Source organism: Malania oleifera, chromosome 6, assembly GCF_029873635.1.
Source record: "Malania oleifera isolate guangnan ecotype guangnan chromosome 6, ASM2987363v1, whole genome shotgun sequence".
Classification (NCBI taxonomy): domain Eukaryota; kingdom Viridiplantae; phylum Streptophyta; class Magnoliopsida; order Santalales; family Ximeniaceae; genus Malania; species Malania oleifera.
Window position 1 is genome coordinate 51,728,101 of NC_080422.1, and position 22,997 is coordinate 51,751,097.

Genomic DNA, 22,997 nt, shown 5'->3' on the forward strand with positions numbered 1-22,997 from the left:
TATTTTTTATCTTCACTTTATTTATCTCCATATAATCGATGCACATCCTCATAGTCCTATCTTTCTTCTTCACAAACATAACTAGCGCTTCCCAAGGCGACACACTAGGCCTGATAAACCCTTTATTCAACAACTCCTACAATTGGTCTTTCAATTCTTTCAATTCGGCTTGAGCCATCTTGTAGGGTCCTTTAGATATCAGTGCTAACCCTAGAAATAGATCCACAATAAACTCAATCTTCCGATTTGGTGGTAAACCAGGAAACTCTTCTGGAAATACATCTAAAAATTCTCTAACTACTAGAATATCAACAAGCTTTGATTCTCCCTCTAACATCTCCTTTACATAAGCTACATACCCCCGGCAACCATCCTAAAGCAGTCTCCTCGCCTGAATAGCCGACACTAACTATGGCAACGCACGTACATGCGATCCCACAAATTTGAATTCCTGCTCTCCCGATGGTCTGAAAAATACCCCTTTTTTATGGCAATCAATGTTGGCATAGTTAGCTGCCAACTAGTCCATACCCAATATTATATCGAATCCTTACATGTCTAATATCACGAGATCGGCTGGTAATATTCTCTCTTGAATGCCCACTAGATAGTTTTTAAGCACTCTTCTACACCTCACAACTATTCCAGTCAGTGTGGCTACTGACAACTCAACATCTAACAACTGTGTCTCAACCCCAAATAATTTGACATACCCTAATGATACGAAAGAATGGGTGGCACATGAGTCAAATAAAAAAACAGCTTTATATGATAAAGTAATAAGAATAGCTATCACAACGTCACTTGTAGCCTCAACGTCTCCTGGCGTCAATGCATAAACCCTTGCCGAGGCTACGTTCCTCTATTGGCCTCCACAGGGTGCTTGATGATCTCCCCAGAAAGGCCTAGGAGCTAGTGCATGAGCCAATAATCTGGGACATGCTTGTGCCATATGGCTGGGTTTTCCACACCGGTAGCAAATGTTCTCACTTATCTGGCATTCACCCATATGTCTCTGGCCACACCTAGGGCATATGGGATAAGTCTGCTCACCCTGAAAACCATGGTGCCCTATTATCTGCCTCTAGCCTCCACTATATCGATCTCCCCTCCATGGGCCCTGGCTAGAACCCACCTGAAATTCCAGAGGTGTAGGCCTCTTTCGTTGGTGCTCCCACATCCCTTTGATTTCTCTCCTCTGCTACTGCGGCTCTGTTTACAAGTTCAAAGAAGTCCTGCACCTTTAGAACAACCACCTGTTTAAAGATGTCTTGCTTCAAGCCCCTCTCAAACATTCTTACCTTCTTAGCCTCATCTAGTACAATGTAAGGAGCAAAACATGACAGCTTGATGAACTTCGCCGCATACTGCTGAACTGTTAGATTTCCTTGAGTCAAATTTAGAAATTCTACTACCTTAGCCTCTCTAACGATGGCAGGAAAATAAAAATCAAATAAAATTTCCTTAAATTGGTTCTAATTCATGATCGCCGGTACGGGTCTCTGTTCCTCTAGTAATTTCATGAGTGTCCACCATCTCTCAGCCTTACCCATAAATTTATAGGTGGCATACTGGACCCTCTGATCATCCGTACAATGCAGCACCATCAGTTTTTTCTCCATCTCTTGCACCCAGTTTTTAGCAACTGCAGGGTTGGCTCCCCCTGAGAATGCCAGAGGATTCAATTTAATGAATTTCTCTATGGTATAGCCCTGATATGCAAATGGGCCACCTCGTTCCCTAGAGCTCTGTGTAATCTCAGTCATAACTTGCTAATCTACGCTATGCAAAACGGCATCAAAATCACTGCCGCTCGCACTAGAGGGCCCCGCGCCATCATCACTACTAGCGTGAGCACTTCTACCTCCAGGGTCCACCTTGAAAAGGCAATAAATATAGTATTAGGACCCTATCTTCTTAACATAACTAATACATATTTAGCTAGCTAAAATCTCATATCATCAATTAACTTAAGGTCCTTACTCCCAATTTAAGATTCAATCCTGCAATTTAGAAACATAACCCAAGAATAGTTTACTATGGCTTTCCTAAAATCGTCATCCCGGGAAAAACATAGAAACCACCACGGAAATCCTGTTTCTAGGCTGTAGAACAAAACCCTAAATTCTCATCTTAACTCTCCAACCTTGACTCACTAAAATTCTGTTCATATACTCTAGTATTGTTTCCGCTGTGCACTAAAGTCTACAAAACCTAACAACCTAAGCTCTAATACCAAAATGTAATGACCCAAAATTTCTTCTATTATTATTGTTATTATTTTTTCCACATAATAATTATCATAATAACTTTGATACTATGACATACTAACAAAGTCAAAGTCAATCCGGACCCATAGGTATCGAGGATATACTCGTTTATAAATACAAGTCGTCTATGCAGCGAAAACTATAATTTACACAACCATATATAATACCAGAGTTCTACTAAGTCCATAAATACACATATAGTCATTCCCAAAACAAACCATAATATCATAGGGTCATAACCTTAAAAATTCATCTTGAACACAACCCCACGACATAACTTCAGACAGGGTAGTATAAAACAACCTCCTCTACCTCAGAGCATGGTCTGCTCTTCTATCTAGGTGTTCTAAAAAGTTTGTAATGCTGGTGTGAGACGCCTCTTAGTAAGGGAGATAAACTAATATCAGTGTGTGGCAACATGAGTATCATTGTATTATAAACATATACTGAACATGGTATATTATATATGTTAAGTAAGGAAACTCGTACATAATTCAACTGCATTTGATAAATCTAATAAAACTATTTTGTATATATCTGAATAAATTATATTTCATATAACATACTGTGACACACTAAATTTCTCTATACATAAAAATCATATGTTATATTTGTATAATACTGAAATCACACCTTGGATGGATAGCTAGCTGATGTCTTGTATTACCCCCACATGACTGGGTTGTGCAGCCCGTAGGCAGGACCTAGTAATGGCTGGCCTACCACACTAAGTCAAACTTGTAATTCTGTAAGTACGATTGGTTTGCCCAGCCTGATCCGAACTTCCAGGGGGCACCTACTCCTATACTGATGCACAATCGACTGTCCCACTCCCATACTCTATCTGAGATGCCTGAACTGATAGTTACAGTACCGTGCTCTAAATCTAAACTAAGCCATCCGAGTTTTGCTATCATATAGTACATTTTATAATATAGTTGTATAGTTGTTTCATAATTTTGTGTATTATCTATAATGATAATATTTCTGAATAACTGTTATAACATGTTTAACTTCTAATCGTCGAAACAGGGGAAAACGTAGCCAAATCTGAAGAGAGAAGATAGGAAGGCCGAACTTAGAGAGATAAAATGAGAGAGAAATTGATTTTCTCGCTAAAAATTCAATCTGAGCGTAGTTATAGACGGCTGGCCACATGACTTCGTTGACGAGACACATGTACTCATCGACGAACCTCATCTATGGTGTTTGACAAAGGGTTCATTGATGAACCCTTACTGAACTGGAATACATGTTCTTGGTATCATTTCGTTGATGAGACACGTGTCCTTGTCGATGGGCCTAAGAAGGTAGTTCGTCACAGAGCTTAAGGCACTCGTCAACGAAGCCCTATAGGTTCTCCCTTAAAAAATTCCCTTTTCCTTCTTTTCTCCTTTCTTTTCTTCCCTTTACTCATTTCTTTAATTCATTTCAAAATTTATATTTTTCGGGTCTCTACAACAATCACACATATTATAATAAAACAATGATACAAAAGATTTACATGGTTCAGCAATGCCTACATCCATTGGAGCAAACGACTATAATTTTTACTATCTTGTGTCAAAGACCAAGAATTACAATATACAACATTGTATATATGCTAACCCTCTTTAACTCCTTGAGGTTTTCCCTCCGAAATCCCAACCTATTCAACTTCATAATTCAAAATTCAAAAACAGCGCTAAGTAACCAAGCAAAACTGTTAATGAGTTTAGACAAACTGTCGATGGTTTATTCCCGAGACCAAACTATCAATGTAACCATCGAAGATCTCTGCCAAACCATCAACAGTTTCTTCCTGAGCCTGACTCCATCAATGCAACTCTACAAATAACCGATGGTTTCCTTTGCAAACCATCGATGGTTTCCTTTACAAACCAACTCTTACAGGCATATGACGTTGAACCATCCAACATCTTTTGATAAAAAAATGGTGGATGGTCTAGCGTCTTTTGCTTAAAAAATGTTGAACCATCCAACGACTTTTAGGAAGCATTAAAGTTGAAAATAAAGTTCCCTCCATACCTTTATTAAATATTTTTATATTAAAAAAACCTAAAAAAGGAAAAAACTCGTTGTTGCTGTCCAAATAAAATTCAAAATGAACATCAAAACAATATATGCACTGACACGTGAAGGGACATACATATTCTATAATGGATAAAATTCAGCAACACTAGTCAATTTTTTAGAAAATAATATTTCATCACCTAAGTTTTCAAAACTATTACAAAACCCCCTAAAGTTTAATTTTATTGACAAAATGAACGTTTTGTTAATTGACCATTAATCAGCCATTATGTTTAGTGAAAAATTAAATTTTATCCTTCATAAAATGATAAATTTACCCTTCCACTTAATTATGATTTAATTAATTAAGTTGGAAAAGTTGATTAGTTAATTATAATATATTTTTAAAATTAAAATAATAAGTGAATTGAACACCTAGCAACTAAGCCAAGTCAATAAGTTGGCATAAGCATCACAACATATCTCAATTATTATTTTAAAAAATTTAAAATAAATAATGCAAATAATTCAAAAAAATACATTAAATAATTATATTGCTACAAAGTATTTGTCATATACATTTCATAAATATTAAATGGTTAAATATATCTTTAAAAAATAAAATATAGTTTACAAATATTGATTTGGATTAGATAGTTTGTTGATTTGTGGTTTGCTTTTTGAGTTTAGTCGAATACCATATTTAACAACATAACAACTTGAATAAAAGTAGGAAAAGTTAGGTGAATTGTCTCATGACCAATTAATTAATATAAATTTAAATTTTTTTTATCCATTTAACGTTCATATTTTAGACCCAAAAGAACTAAAATCCTATTTTCTAAAAAACAAAATTGAAAGTTTATTTTATCTTTTTTTAACACTATGTTTGATAAGTTACTGTACTAAATTATGTTTTATTTGTTTTATGAAATGTTTAGTCATTAATTTTTTATAAAAATTACATTGAATAAATATTTTGTAGTATTATAATTACTAAGTATTTTTATGATTTATTAGTAATTTTTTTCATATATTTTTTTTAAAATTTAAGATTATATATATATATATATATATATATGTATACATGTGTGTGTGTGTATTTTTTTTTTGTTATGATGATGTCAATTGGATGATTTAAAGCACCAATTGGGCCGGATATACTAGTTAATTTGAGGATCAATTAAATCTTTGAGTCACTTAATTAGTTTTCAAGACATTACGTTCATTAATTTTTTCAATTTAATTTATTAAATAAGTATCATTTTATTATGATTAAAATTAATTTTTTTCTCATATATATACACAATGGTTGAATAATGACAACTAATGGAAGATTTGTTTTCTTAATAAAATTAAATCTTACAGGGTTCTTTGGTAATTTTTGAAAACACATGGGATGGAGTGTTCTTTTTAGAAAACTCAAGGTGTGTTGCTGGATTTTACCCTTCTATAATTTCCCCTTGCTCGCATGCTAGCTATCACGCCTCGAACCAGCCAAGTGAGGCCCGAGGCGTGATGTGATCCAATCACCTGTGTTAGATACCATAACCTCAATCACGCGATGGAAAAATAAATAAACATCATCAATAATATACCAGAATACTATATAAACATCCCAAAACAGTATTTCCCAACATCCAGTATCCATATATACATATAAAAAAACTAATAACATAAACCAAAAATACAACCAAAATTTGTACCCTCTCACAAAAATGCTATACCAACAAACCCAACCCCGAGCTCACTAAGCTCGATCACGCAAAGGTCTTGAAAAATATGAAATTCATATCGTGTGAGACACATCTTAGTAAGACAGAATAGATTAATACCAATGTGTGGCTATCATGAGGTTTGTGTACAAAATATAGTCATCATTTACAAATTACTCCACAATTATGAAATCCTTCTCTGTCCCCACTCACACACATGCAACGTATTTTATTAACGAGAGTTTCTCGAGGATTGGGGTGATTACCCACCCATACAAGTAGTACCCCTTTACTCTAATACCTTATATATGCAACTAGGTATGACTACAACTAATGCTTATTAGGGCACTTACCTTACTCAATAAGCTCTCAGGTGGATAATTTGTCTCGTATTCACACACATTCACACAATTATTTATCAACGAAGGTTCCTGAGGATAGAGAAGATTACCCGCCCATACAAGTAGTTTCCCTCTGCCCTAATAGGTTATGCAGCCCGGTGTGGTTACATCCAATACCCATCAGGGCACTCGTCTTTCTCAACAAGCTCTCGGGCAGAGAGTTTACCTCACCCCAAATATCTATAATATTACAATATTCAATACACTTATTGCTTTATTACTTTACACTTTATGTTGTTATCTCTGTAATACTTATCTCTTCATAATCTATGTCTTTTATATATTACCCGACTCTTCATATACTCTGTGTTCATATACTCTACTCTGTTCTTTTATCACATACCCTGTTTTCACATTTCACTTTCTCTGTCTTCATATATCCTGTTCCCACATTTCATATTATATAATTGTATTCACAATCCACATCACATAATATGCTTTCACACACACTGTTCTCATGTTATACGTCAGTTAAATTTACAATTATGCATTTAGAACTTACTTCTAGATGGATAAACACTGTCATGCTTCCCTCCATGATGGGTTATGCAGCCCATAGGCTAGACTTAACCCTGGTCGGCCCACTAGAGTTAAATCAATAACAACCTCTTCAATCTATAAGTCAGAGTAGTTGTTTACATACTGATCTAGACACTAGGGGGACTCTACCCTTCTCAGCCCAATCGACCATCTCGTCTCCACACTCGCTCTAAGATGTGTGGGTGCACTAACTCTTTGTAAATCATGCGCAATAGTACTGTGCCTATTATGGTCTATTAGAGTTCTCAAACCATGCATTGCAATTTAACATTCACATTCTACTCTGATTAAACAATCACACAAAATATATATTCTCAACGCATTTCAGCATTTCCAACATCTCATAAATATATCATAATTCAACACAGTATATTCACTTTACTCATGCTACATGATTTGAATAATACACATAATTATATCATCTGAAATAATAAGTCAACCCATGTTCATCATCTGTTTTACTGAAAATAAACATTAAATTATCTCCACAATTTATCCAAAAAATCTATTACTTTAATCATTCAATTTTCATAAATAATAACTAATTACACAGCTCTAAGCTCAAAATCACACTTCAATCGGTTGGCTTTTTAAAACTCACATAATAATCATACACACACACACACACACACACACACACACACACACACACACACATACATATAATTTCCATTTTAACTGGTTGAATTACAAAATTACTGGCTTAATCTATTCCCTTTACCTAGTTTCTAGAAATTACGCTAGCAGGGATTTTGAAATTATACCCGCGGTGGTCACCCGAACCCTAAATTCATAAACCCTAGTTTATTAAATCAACCCCAGATAAAATACTATTTTAACATTTCCTAGGTCCATAAACACCAAATAAAAAATTAAATTACTAAAATCATCAAATTTGTTTAATTTCCTAAATCTTACCCTAACCTTGAAGTGGTGCCTGGAAAGCCTAGTTCAAAAATCTACTCCACTAGACTTGTAGAAAAATGCTTCTAGAACCACGTGATGGTTTTAGATCGTCAGTTAGGCTGAAGATTTGAGAGAAATTGAGGAGAGAGAGTGAGTTTATCTTAACCCAAGAGTGCTGCCTACAATGCTCTTACGAGAAATCCACTCCGGTTAGATTGACGACGGCGAAGAATGGAAACCAGCGATATTTTCCATTTTCCGATCAGCTGAGTATTTACTGAGAAAATGAGAAGAGAGAGAGAGAGAGAGAGAGAGAGAGAGAGAGAGAGAGAGAGAGAGAGAGAGAGAAGGCAGAGAAAAGAGAGCGACGAACAGAGAGAAGCAGAGAAGCTCTCTGTAAATGTAATTTGAAGTTTCCTAAATCATCAAGAATCTTTACTTAACATATATTATTATATAACTTTACTTATATACATTTAATATATTATATATTAATATCATATATATATATATATATATACATATACATATATATTGTTGACTTTTTGAGTCTAATCCCTGGTCTTGATTATGACAAACTACATGTTATTAATGCGTGTGTTTAAGTACTTGAATAGGCTAATCATTTAGATTACACACATAAAAGTGAAGTGGAAGTCAGAAAAGATTTAAAGCACATTATCCTGATTGATTCCATGAAAAGTCAAGAGCAAAAGAAGATATTTGTCTCAATTGTATATGTATTTTTATTTCGTTATTTGGTATGTAATGATTTATGGTCTGTAATAACTACATCACATACATAATAGGTATTTATGCTCAACATGACTGTAGATGGACCATAGGGAACCAAATGATCGTAGATCACTCTTCATTGGATTTTTCGAGACTAAGTAAAAAGACCTTAGATAGACTCTAGGTCCTTGCACAAATACTTAGAATAATCCCCACTATAACCTATGTAATCAGGGGTGAACTTTAAATCATAAACCAAACCTAATCTTAAAAATAATAGGGATTCGGGGGACTGAACCTTGGCGTTGAAAACGCCTCAGTCGACCGAATGTAAAAAAGTCAAAAAGTTGACCTGACTACGGGCGACCGAACCAGAATGAACTGAGTGTTCACGGTCGACCAAACTCAAACTCTGACTTTTTTCAACAACTCGGGTGCCTGAATAATTACGTTCAAAATACCCTCAGGTGATCGAAAATGCAAGTTCGACAAACCAAACTTGAGGATGGGCGACCGAACTTCGGACAATTTGGAAAATCTCCTTGTTCAACCACCCGAACCATTTTTCATGAACCCGAAATTCAAAAATTACTTTTATTTATGTGTCTATTCGGGTGACCAAACCTAGGGCTCAGTCAACCCAAACTCTTGGGTTGGCCTAATTTTTACCACAATTAATTGTGGTTAAATAGGATTAATTTTATTAAACTCATTTAAACAATTCTAATATTTTCCTTGGTGTCCCCAATGGTTATAATTTTGGTCATGTCTATGAATATGAGTTTATTTGCTCAATTAAGATGTGATTAGCATTTGGATTAGCCTAAAAATCCTCTGAATTTTTGAGTGCATATTTTTCAAATACAAAGCTCATGCACTCTTCTTTTGCTATTCCCTTGATAAATCAAGCTTATTGAGAGTGCTCTTTGAGTTATCCTACCTTGTTTCCACTTGCTTAAACTCTCTTTGTTCTAGTTGATTGATCTTTTTATTTTATTGAGAGTTTTAACCAATGTTTTTCCCCAGTTTAACTCATAATCATTGTGTGGGAAAACCTTTGTAGTTAGTGAGTCTTTGCATCATTATTGCAAGACTCATTAAGCTTTTATTTTTTATTGTGCAAAATCTTTTTCATAAGCATATTTTTTTTAATATATTTTGTGCTTAAAGTATTTGAAAAATATTTTGAGATATTTGATTTGGATTGTACATTAAACTTCCTTGAATCAAAGGTTGAACTCTCACATATACATACACTCACATATTTTGAAGAGTTTACACATTGGATCTCACCTGAGTATTAAATCCATATCAAGTGTGGGTGCATATTTATTTTGACTGTATTGTGGTACATATATGCTTGTGTAGAAGTGCTTAAATTGTATGCAAAATTTTCATATTCATTTATTGTATTCGAGGCGTGACTTGAGGGGGTATGATCTAGCCTGTAAGGATCAATAGGGCCTTCTTTACCCCGCAAAGAGAGTTTGCAAAGGTTGAGGTCTGCCTTAGAAATTTGACCTGGTTGTAAATGGTGTCGCTCCACCTGTTAAGTGAGAATTAGTGGAATCGTTGGGCTTGCGAGCTGAAGCAGAAACGTAGGCAATATGACCGAACCCCGATAACATATCCGATGTTATTTTTACTTTACTCATTTTTCTGTGCATGCTTGGTTAATTTAATTGTGTAATTTAAATTATAACTGCATTTATTGGTTTACCTTATTATCTGCTCTAAATTGATCCTAGGATTGTGAAATAGTGGTGTTGGATAATTAACCTAGGGGAGAAATTTTTTAAATCCCCAATTCACCCACCCTCTTGGGATTGCACCAAAGTCAACATATATAACTATATACACTACTTATCCTTATATATATTTATGCATATATATAACCATCATATTACTTAATTTAATTAACTCAATTTAATAATATTTAATTAATTAATTAATAATTAATCTTAATTTTTTTCCCTGGGTTACTACTCTAGCTATATAGGTCAACCAATTAGACTGATCAACTGCAGGCTGAACTGGTTGATTCAGAATTTTTTTTTAACAAAAATGATTTCTTTTAAATAAAAATGATTAAATAAAATTTAAAGCATCAGAATAGGAATATTGCAAATAAATTAAAGTAAAATTTAGAAACAATTGTTAGAAAACTAAATTGATCATAAAATTTAGATTTCATGATAAAAATGAGTTTTATGAATTTTAGAAAATGAAAGGACAAATAAAATTGTAGAAAATGAGTACGAAAAATTACTAAAAGCCATTTTAAATTATTAAAAGGCCTTGAGAGGTTTTGTATTATGCATACCTCTAGTTAATCGAAATTTAAAAGAGAAATCTCTGTCTTAAGCAAGTTTTTTCGAATTTTAAATAATTAAACACATAAAATGATAATTCATATGTAAAAATCATTTTTTTGAAAATTCAACATTGAGGTCATGTCTTGGGAATACACTGAAAGCTCATGTTGCCACACACTGACAATAATTTATTCTTTCTTACTGAGAGGTGTCTCACCCCATCATTATCAAATAATTTTCAGATGCTATGGGAAGCATAACAGTAATCAAAGTAGCGCAGTGGAAGCATAGGTGGGATAGAAGGTTATATTTAGAATAGATATTTAATTAAATTACATTTTTTTTAATGTATTTAGACTATTCTGTTAGGGATATGTAAATTGTGATATGGGAAATGATATTGTTGTTGAATTGGGGTAATTTAGTACCCTGATAATTATTATGGAGGTCTTCCACTATATGAAATATTCAGGTCAGTTCAAGTTGTATCAGAGAGATTGAATGAAAATTTCAGGGTCGCTACAGTTATACTCGCGCACATCATGGAATTTTGAGACGAAGATGAGTAGTTTGGGAGGTTTTGGAGGATTTTACTCTGGTGGATTGCTACAAAAGTGATTTAGATATAGTAGAAGTCTTTTGTATGCATAGGATTAGTATTTAATCATATTATGTAACTCTAGTTTGACAAGATTGATGTAAGCTTCATTGTGATAGTGAAAAATAGCCGCTGCTCCCGTGGATGTAGGCAAATTGCCGAACCACATAAATTCTTCTGTCTTTGATTATTGCTTTCGTTTGTTCTCATTGTTGAGTGATTGCCTGTTCTGTATTGTTCATCATTGAGTGCTTGCATTGCTTGTTCCGTGATTATTTCCTGAGGTTGTGTCAAGGCTTCCATTGCACGCGCTCGATAACAAGAATAGGTATCAGAGCACCAATTGTGTACAACAGTTGGGCTAGTTACTAATATGGTGATAGAACTGTAAGCAATTTGGTACAACCTCAATTTATCTTGTCATGTAGTTCTTGAGTCAGATTCCTTGGAAGCTCTTAACTTGTGAATAAATGCAAGTTCTGTGTGCCTCTTTTATAGCCGCTTATTGCAGATGTCAAACATTTTAAATATTTGAGTTGGAATCTAATCTGTCAACATACCATGGATCAATGGTCGAGTTAGGTTTAACAAATACTTCTACAATATTAGACATGGCGTATCCTCTTAGCAACTTGAGTTCTCTTTTTGTAGCCATCAATTTATACTTCTTTAATATTGGATATGGCATATCCTCATAGTAGCTTGACTTCTCTTCATGTAGATGACAAGTTTGGAGTTGCTTTTCTTTAGTAGTCATTTTTTTTTTTTTGTAATTCCTCAATAACTAAGTTGAGTACAAAAAAATATATTATAATGCTTTAATTTAATAATGTAATATGATAGTAGATAATTAGATTTGTTGCTTATGGAGTAACTTAGCCTATCTAGTACATAACTCCTTTTGTTTTGGTAAAATCGAAAAAAAAAATTAAAAAATAAAAACAAAAACAAAAATGAAGAAAGAAAAAGACTTGCTAAATATATGCTGTCAACATTGGTTTTGGGTGGCTTTTTGGTTGCTAACTAGTTTGGTGATCATTTGGAAACCAAGTAAATGTAGATAACTAAATCATTGATTCTCTAACTCACCCCTTTTTTATTTCAAGAAAAAGGAGTCACCACTTTATTTTAATTTTGAAAAGGCAAAATAAAAGAATACTTTTTTTAAAAGAATTTTAGATTTGAGAATACCATTGTGAATAGGGAAGGTAGTCTTTTAAGTTTCTTTTGGATGGAATTTCAAGAAATAGCACCCTAAATTTAGATAACTAAATCATTGATTCTCTAACTCACCCCTTTTTTATTTCAAGAAAAAGGAGTCACCACTTTATTTTAATTTTGAAAATGCAAAATAAAAGAAGACTTTTTTTTTTAAAGAATTTTAGATTTGGGAATACCATTGTGAATAGGGAAGGTAGTCTTTTCGGTTCCTTTTGGATGGAATTTCAAGAAATAGCACCCTACAACACCCATTCCATGAATGGTTATCATACCTTACCTTGGGTGTGAGTGTACGTATGACTCAAGGAAAAGCAATTTTCTATGAAAAATAATCATTTAAAAACAAGGAGAAAAAGTTATAGTAGTAGGCAGTTGACTATGTGTAAAGACCGGTCGACCACCTGTTGTAGCCTTTCTACCCCTTATTATTATTTTAAAAAAAAACTCTTCATGCTAAAACCCCTTTTCAAAAAAAAAAAAAGAGGGATTTTTAAGAATACATATAGAGGATTTAAGCCCATAAAGACCCAAAAAGCTCTTGTAGAGTACATATGAAGGACTTAAGCCCATGAAGACCCTACTACTTTATGCCTTTTCAAAACAAACATATATTCATGCCTATTTATTTTTTATTTTTTTTTTAAAAAGGAAAGAGAAAAGGAAAAATGAAATAAGAAAATTGAAATTTTTTTTATTTTTTCGATTGGTAAGACTGAGTCTATATTTGTAGATTGCTTCTATATCCAAGAATGTGTATCCTATCACCATAGATTAGGTTTTTTTTTTTTTTTTCTTAGTTACAGTAAGTTCACCTCTACATGGCTAATTAGGTGAGGCAATAATTTCCTAATTCTTAACATGTCCTCATCTTCTTCTCCTTACTCAAATCATTGCGTGATCTTAGGAAGCCTAATAGGAGAAGGTGCAATTTGCCTAAATGAATGTGATCCATTTTCTATCTTCCTTTGCCCTATTTTGGGATGTTGGGCAGTCACATTTTTTTAGGGTAGTGCACAAAGTTGCACAGACATTATGTTGGTGTTTCCTTCGACTTGAACACGGGGAGCAGAAGTACACAATCAATCACGAATCACTCAACACTCACTAGTGCAATCACTCAATGATGAAATATACGTAAGAAACCATCAAAAAATAATAAGGAGCAAAAACACAACTAGAACACACAAAATTTACGTGGTTCGGCAATAGCCTACATCCACGGGAGCAGCACATTGGCTTTCACTATGATCAATGTCAAAGCTTATATCTTTGGGTTATAATAGTGTTTAAGTATGAACCCAATGCCCATAGAAGAGTTCTAGTAAACCTAAATTACATATATAGTAATCCCTCGGAGGAAAATCCTCCAAATAACCTCAATCTACAAGCCAGCTAATTCAAAATACGTGATCTGCGCTAAATGAAGTAGTCGACTGTTTGGTGTTGAGAAAATATCCTCCTGCGTAGTGCCTGAAACTGTCAACGATTTGGCCCAATCAGTCGATAATTTGGCCTCAGTGCTGCAGACTCCTCTCGTGCAATTATCCCTCGCTTCACCTAACTTTCTTCGGCACATGTGATCCTCTCTGAATATAAGCCACATCCCCAACACATTACTTAAGATAAAGTTAGTCATTTTTATTTGCCAACAGTGACTTATTTTGTATTTTTATAAATATGTAAATAATATTGATTTTTTTGTGTCAATATGAAGTGGGAAAAAAATTATACATTTTAAATTATCAAAAATCAACTGCAAACTAATTAAATAAAATTATTACATTGAAATTGTAAAAGTTTAAGTGATTAAATAATTATGATAGTATAAATTAGTGATTATATTTTTAAAAAGGGTTAAATACATTGACCTCCCCTGAGGTTTAGCAAAACGTCAAGGACCTTGTCTGAGGTTCCAAAAGTCTCATTGACCTCCCTTGAAGTTTAAAAAATATCATAGACCTCCTTTGAGATTTGTCAAAAACATAAAAATCTTCCCTTAAAAGACTTATTTTTCATAAAATACAAAGGGAGCACACTTATTGAAAATGGGTCCTCCCCTTTAATATTAATGAATGTATGATCAATTTTCCACATGTCTAACATTCAAAATATAGGTGGTAGGCTTCGAACCTGTGGCCGGCCCGACCCTGACCTGCTAGGTGGGGTGGTCGGGTTAGCACCCCTCGTCGCCTTTGTACTCGAAGCAGATGCGATGCACTGGTTTGTATCTTTTTAACAAACTTTAGAAAAGATCCTTAGAATTCTTGAAATTTTGAGAGAATTATTTAGGATTTTTTGAATCTCAGGGGAGATTCATATCTTTTTACCAAACTTCAAGGGGATGTTGATATCCTTTGTCTTTCTAAAAATGTGTAGCACAGAAGATATTCATTGATGATAGTCTCCAAAAGGTGGTAATATACTCATGGACTAATACAACAAGATGGGTGGGGACTGAGAAGGATATCTACATGCCAAATAACAAGAGGGGAATAGGGGTCCAAAAGGTGAGAACAAAGGAGATATTTGTAGTTATGGATTTGGTCCACTACTCCTTCTCCCTCCCAAAGAATATGATTTGGATTTTTTCCCAAAATAAAGAATAATAATGTGAGATTTTTATTTATATACAGCGTTTTGAAAGCAAAAGTGAGAATGCCATTCGGTTGATTCCTTTTATCTGTCACTCTCACTATAGTTCCATGCTCATATTTCATATTTTATTACATCCCTTTCTACTTCTTCAGTCCTTTTTCTTTCTTTGATGATAATTACAATGTAAACCTTATGCAGTTCCTGAAAAGTTAAAGGAAAGGTTCCCTTTTTTAAAGAAAAAAAAAAAGAAAAAAAATATCATAATCAAAATTAAAGAGTCGTATTGTGGATATAATTTTTTTACTTTATTTTTTAAAAAAATTATAAAAATTTTAACTTGTTTTTAAATTTTTAAAATTTGTATTACAAAATTAAAAATAAATACTTTGTTTAGTTGTACAAAATGATTTTTTATTTTTATTCGTAAATTTAAAATAATTACAAAAAATAACATATTCTTCAATTTTTCAAAAAATATATAATATTAAATTTGGAATCATGAATTTTAGGATTTGGATTTGAATTTGTATGGATCACAAAGAAAATCAATCAAATTTTATGTTATATTTAGTCCTGATCCACATAAATTCAAATTAAAGATATGAATTTCATACTCTCAAACGCAAAGTATTTCAAATTTCTAACTATAAAACTAGATTAATTACATTTCAAATTTCTAACTATAAATTTAAATTTTTTTTTGCGTGCACATTTATTCCTAGGAATAGATGAGTTGTAATTAGTTGCTTACAAGTAGTTATACAAAAAATTATGTTAATACCATAAATTAAATAACAATGTAAACTTTTTATGAGTCGATACCAAGAAATAAATAAGGAGTACTATTCCCAAATTTTACCATAGGAATGTATATTCCTTTGTTGTTACATTTTGAATGAAATAATAAGAAACATATATCTTATGTTTGGATATACTTTGGATTTGGATTTGAATTGGATTTGGATAAAATGTAATATAAAATTGTATTAAAATTTGTTCAAATTGAAATCTATGCTCCAAAATGTGATAAGAAATAACTATTACCACATCCCCAAATTTTTATTATATTTCAATGTTATTCCAAACAATAGCTATTTTCCGAACTACATGAGTTATGGACACTACCTCATGCAGCCCCTCCCTGTCTCTCCTTAACTCACTCGCCATCACCACCTTTTTTGTCTCTCCCTATGTTGAGTTGTGGTTTATATTTAGAGGGTATACACTTGAAGGTTGTAACAAATTAGAGGCTCAGGGGCTCGTAAGGGATTAAAGGATTCAAATTGTGCAATCCAGAAAATAAGAAGGTATTTATGAGCAGAGATGTCTTGTTGATTGAGGTGTCAATGCTAAGATACAAAGAAGATGGATAAGATAGTAAAGTTGACAAAAAGGAGTCAAAGGTGCAGGTGGATCTTGGTAAACTTCAAGACCAGCAACCAAAGGTGCCTTTAGTTGAGTAGCATGATTAGCGGTGGCAGCCAGATGATCACAGTGTAGGTATAGATCATAGACCCAGACGCAATACCCGTGCACTGCAAAGATATGGTTTTGAGGATATGGTATCCTTTGCTCTAGTTAGTACTAGTGGATATCCATATTCTTTCTAGGATACAATTTTGGGTCCAAAGCAAAATAAGTAGATAGAAGCTATGATGGAAAAGGTGGAAGCTTTGCATAAAAATAGACTTGGGAGTTGGTGGAACTTCGTAAGGGAAGGAAAACAATAGGATGCAAATGGGTGTTCATGAAGAAAGATGATATATTAGAAAGATATGGTAAACAATTCAAGGCCAAACTAGTAGCAAAATGGTACTATCAAAGGGAAGGGATAGATTGTGATAAATTATTTTCTCATATTGTTTAACATACCTCTATTTGGGTTTTATTGGCCATGCTAGCTCAGTTTGATTTGTAGTTAGAGTAGCTAAATGTTGAAACAAAATTTTTTTTCATGGCGATTTGGAAAAGCAAATTTTATATGGAACAACATGAAGATTTCATAGAGCTTGAGAAGGAGAATTATGTTACAGATTAAGGAAATCATTGTATGGCTTGATGCAATCGCCAAGGCATGGTACAAAGGTATTGATTCATACTTGATGAGTATCAGATATACCCACTTCCAGTATAATTGTTGTATTTATTTTAGAAGTCTATTTGATGGTTTATTTATCTTTTTACTATTCTATGTTGTTGATATTTTGATTGCTATAAAGAATATTTTTTATATTAATGGTTTAAAGTCCTTATTAAGTAATGAATTTGAGATGAAGGATCTTGGTGCTACCAATAAGATCCTTTGGATAGAAATATAGAGAGACAGGAAAGATAAAAATCTTTGGGTCTCTCAAAAGTTTTACATAAAGAATATGTTGGAGAGATTTAACATAAGCAATGCTAAGTGAGTATCTATCCCATTGGCAAATAATTTCAAGCTATCTTCAACACAATGTCCACAATTAGAGAAGGATGTGGAGGACATGTCAAGGGTATACATCAATTCAATGGGTTTCTTGATGTGTGCCATGGTTTGTACTCGTCCACATCTTGTGTGATGCCCCGATTTTCCATTCCATTTTTTTCCATATAAAACATAAATCATATAATCATATACTGGCCACGTCAACCTCTGATACCACCATACATAACCCGACCCGAAAGTGGGTACCAGGTACACAATCATATACATAAATACACAAACCTAACAGTGGAAGTCATTTCATATATAAACATATCACAGAGAATACAGATACCAGAGTACTAACCATCCATAAATACAAGTCTACCAAAAACCCTCTAGGGGAAACAAACCTCCCTAGCTCAAAATACTTACCCTGTCAACTAAGGGTATCTGCTCCCCTCTATCTCATAGCTTTATCACCGAGTCTATCTTGGTTCCCTGAAATGTTTAAATGATTGGGTGAGACACATCTCAATAAGATGGAATAAATTATCAACAGTGTGTGGTAATATGATATTCATTATATCATAACATATAATCATATCAGCGATAGTATTTTCTAAGAAAATATACCATTTCGACATTTACAATTATATAAATATATAACACAAACTTTCATAAGCTTTTACTTTCATTTTCAAATCCGTTCATACACAACCCATGTTTACCGGCAAAGTCCTGAGAATAGGGAGGCTTACCCGCCCATACAAGCAACTTCCCTTTACCTTGACATCATTTGTATTCTTACCCGAATAACTCGGGTTCGGTAGTAACTGATACTTATCAGGGTACTCACCTTACTCAGCAAGCCCTCAGGTGGAGTGTTTTAATTCTCTTTAGTTATTTATATTATTAACTCACACTATTTCATTCACATTTCCATTTTCATTTTCATTTCATTTCATTCCATTACTATTTCCATTTCATTTCATTTCACATCTAGCTCATAAGTATCCTCGATAACCGAGACATCTGTGTCAATAACTCATGGCTACCTTGAGGATATCTCTTCACGTCATGCTTCCCCCTATGAATAGGGTTGTGCGGTCCGAAAGCTGGATCTAACTGCGGTTGGCCGACCTGGTTAGACAAAAATATCATCTCATATATCCTGTGTCTGTAGTACGATTGGCCAGCCTATAAAGTTAATCTGGACTCAGGGGGCATAACAACTCTACTAAACAGCTCAGTGTACTTTCACGCCACACGTTCCATGAGTCCATGCGATTACACTATCTCCAATAGAAACGGTACCGTGCTTAATATCACAACCCCTAATTAGGGTTTCCATATCCATCCATCAGGATTATCACTATCACATACCCGCAATCATTATGTGGCATTGACATTTCATCAATCACATTTCCGTATTCAAATTTCAGAATTTCAAATTTCAATTCTCACAATTCAATATTCATATTGCAGAATTAATGTTACAATATTCACATTTCTCATATTCACATTTCCCATATTCATATTTCTCATATTCACATTTCAATATCTGTATTGTAGTATTCACATTACAATACTCACATTCTTATATTCTCATTTCAGTATTCACATTTCATATTTTCATTAGAGAATTAATATTGCAATATTCTCAATTCAGCTTCCACAATTCTGTATTCACAACTTATTTCATCTCAAAACAACGTATACATATCTCATTTCACGTTTCATCATTTCTGAGAAGATATAAATATTTCACTGCATTTTGCTTCCATCATTTTTCCACCTTTCAATTCCCATATATCAATACACATTTCATAAATTCATATTTCTTAGGGTAAATCATTTAACCCAGTTTTAAACATATCTCAATAATAATTATATGTCACACAAATTTCATCTGATATTTATAACATAATATATTTTAGGAAAAATACCATAATACCATTTTCACATGAGAACTCAATTAGTATTTCTCAAATCGACTATAATGCTTTATTCCCATTACGTGACTTATTGACATTTCGCTAAAACACCCAATTTCTACGCCCCTCAGCGTTTGCAGCTCAAAAACCTGAAATTTACATTTACCCCAAATTATTCAACACAACTCCCAGAATAATTTCCATTTAACACTTCCTATGTTTTGTATACACCAAATTAACTAAAAAACCCTAGAATACACCACTTACCATGGTTTTGGGATGGTGCCCCGAAACCCTAAACTGAAAATCCACTCCACCTACGTTGCATAGAACCTTCCTAAAAACCTCATGGTGGTTCCTGATCGTCGATTCGGGCTAAAATGAAACTGGAATTAAGAAAGCAAGGAGAGGGGTTCGTGGGTTTGCATGAGAGGAAGAGAGGGTTTTGGTTTTGTTAAAATAAAAATGACTCGTGGGACTTTGTTATAATCAGCTCTACAGAGAAAATCGTTGCCAGTTTTCTCTTACTCCTAGAAAATCATCGCTGATTTTCTATTTAACCAACTCGATTTTTACCGTTTACTTGTTACCGCTCCATGGTAAAACCCCTAAACCGTCGACAATTTTCTATCCACTCTAGAAAACCGTCGCCGATTTTCTCCTCTCTCAACCAAAAACCTCTTTTTTCCTTTTTTTTTTTTTATTATTTAATTTTTTGAGTCTCTACATTCTCCCCTCCTTATAAAATTTCGTCTTCGTAATTTTCCATTTATCACATTCCTATTCTTAAAGAAAAACACCACCATTTTATTAATTACCCTCACTTGTGGTAGAGGAACATCGTGGTTACAAAAGGGCTCAAGAAGATTACAACCATTGAAAGAAAATTCTCCCCAAAACCATTCTTATCAAAACCAAAACTTTAATTATCCTATACTATACAAATCAAAATAAACACCTTAACGCTGTGTCCCACTGAACAGATGTGGGTATCTCTGGTGCATTTGCTCCTCTAATTCCCAAGAAGCTTCCTCTACTGCATGGTTGCACCACAAAACCTTTACCAGTGGTATGCTTTTCGTACGCAACTCTTGCTCATTCTAATCCAAAATATGCACTAGCACTTCCTCATAAGATAAGGCATCACTAAGCTCCAGTGCCTCATATATGATCACATGGGAGGGATTTGGGACGTATTTCCTTAACATTGAAATGTGAAATACATCATGAATTCTAGTCAAATCCGGCGGTAATGCCAACCTGTAGGCAACTAGACCCACTCTTTCAAGAATCTGGAATGGTCCAATATATCTAGGGCTTAGCTTACCCTTCCTCCCAAATCTCATAACTCCTTTCAATGATGCTACCCTCAAAAATATGTGATCCTTAGTGTTAAACTCTAACACTCATCAGTGAGTATCTGCATAACTCTTCTGCGAACTCTATGCTGCATTGATCTTGTCTCTAATAAGTCTAACTTTATCCCGAGTCTATTGTATCAGCTTTGACCCCAAAATCTGACGTTCCCTAATATCATCCCAATATAACTAGGATCGGCACCTCTTGCCATATAATGCCTCAAATGATGTCATCCTAATGCTGGTATGATAGCTGTTATTATACAAAAATTCAACCAATGGCAAAACTTGATCTAACCACCTCCAAAGTCCAGTACACAAGCATGCAACATAACCTCAAATATTTGTATCATCCTCTCCATCTGTCCATCTATATGAGGATGAAACGTTGTACTGAACAGCAACTGAGAACCCATAGCTCCTTGCAAACTCCTCCAAAAATAGGATGTGAATCGTGGGTTTCGGTCTGAAACTATGGACACTAGCATGCCATGCATTCTAACTATCTCCTATATATACAACTATGCCAGTCTGTTTAAGGAGTAGTCAACTCTTATAGGTAGGAAATGGGTAGTCTTCATCAGCCGATCTATGACTACCCAAATGGCATCCTATCCATGTAGTGTCAGCGGTAATGCTGTGAAAAAAATCCATCGCTATATGCTCCCACTTGCACTTAGGAATATACAACGGCTGCAATAACTTCGTCAATCTCTAATACTAAGCCTTCACCTGCTAGCATGTCAAACACTATGCTACAAACTTGGAAATCTCTTCTTTTCATTCCACTCAACTAAAAAGACTCCTAAAGATCCCTATACATTTTAGTGCTACCAAGATGTACCGTATATAGGGATCGATGCGCTTCTTCCAAAATCAATTTCTTAATCTCAGGGTCAGCAAGTACACATAGTCTCGTACGGGACCTCAAGGCTCCATCATTCGAGATACTGAAATCTATTTCCTAACCCTCTTGTACTTTCTATAAGTTCTACTAACTCCGCGTCACTCCTCTGAGCCACTTTAATCCTTTTTTGTAAAGTCGTCTATAACACCAAATTGGAAATAAATGCCTGATGATCACCTTTTATAAGTTCTATCCCAAGTCTCTCCAAATCCATATAGACCAGATACTGAATCGCCACTGTAGATACTGATGCACCCACTGATTTCCGGCTCAAAGCATCTACGACCATATTAGCCTTTCTCGGGTGGTAACTGTTGGTGCAGTCGTAATCCTTTATCAGCTTCAACCACCTCCTCTACCTCATGTTCAATTCTTTCTGTGTGAAAAAATATTTTAGGCTCTTATGATCAATAAAAATCTCACACCTACCCCTATAGAGATAATGTCTCCAAATCTTTTGTGCATATACCACTGCTACTAGCTCCAGATCATGGGTAGGATAATTTTTCTCATATTCTTTCAACCGTCGTGAAGCATATGCTATCACTCTCCCTTGCTGCATCAAAACACAACTGAGCCCTTTATACGACGCATCACTATAAATCACGAAACCCTCTTCACCTGAAGGAATCGTCAACACCGGTGCAGTAATGAGTAGTTGCTTCAACTCTTGGAAGCTCTGCTCATATTCATTGGACCATTCAAACTTCACCCCTTTCCTGGTCAATCTAGCCAACGGACCCAACAACTTAGAAAATCCATCAACAAACCTGCGGTAGTATCCAACCAATCCTAGGAAACTTCTAATTTCCTACACATTCTTTGGTTGTACCCAGTCTACTACCTCCTCAATCTTGCTCGAATCTATTGAAATACCACCCTTAGATGCCATGTGTCCAAGGAAGGTAACCTGCTCCAACCAGAACTCGCACTTCTTAAGTTTCGCATACAATCTTCTTTCTCTCAACACTTGTAGCACTATCCTCATATGTACTTTATGCTCCTCAGGGCTATTTGAATATACCAATATATCATCAATGAATACCACAAAAAACTGGTTAAGATACTGGTGAAAAACCTTGTTC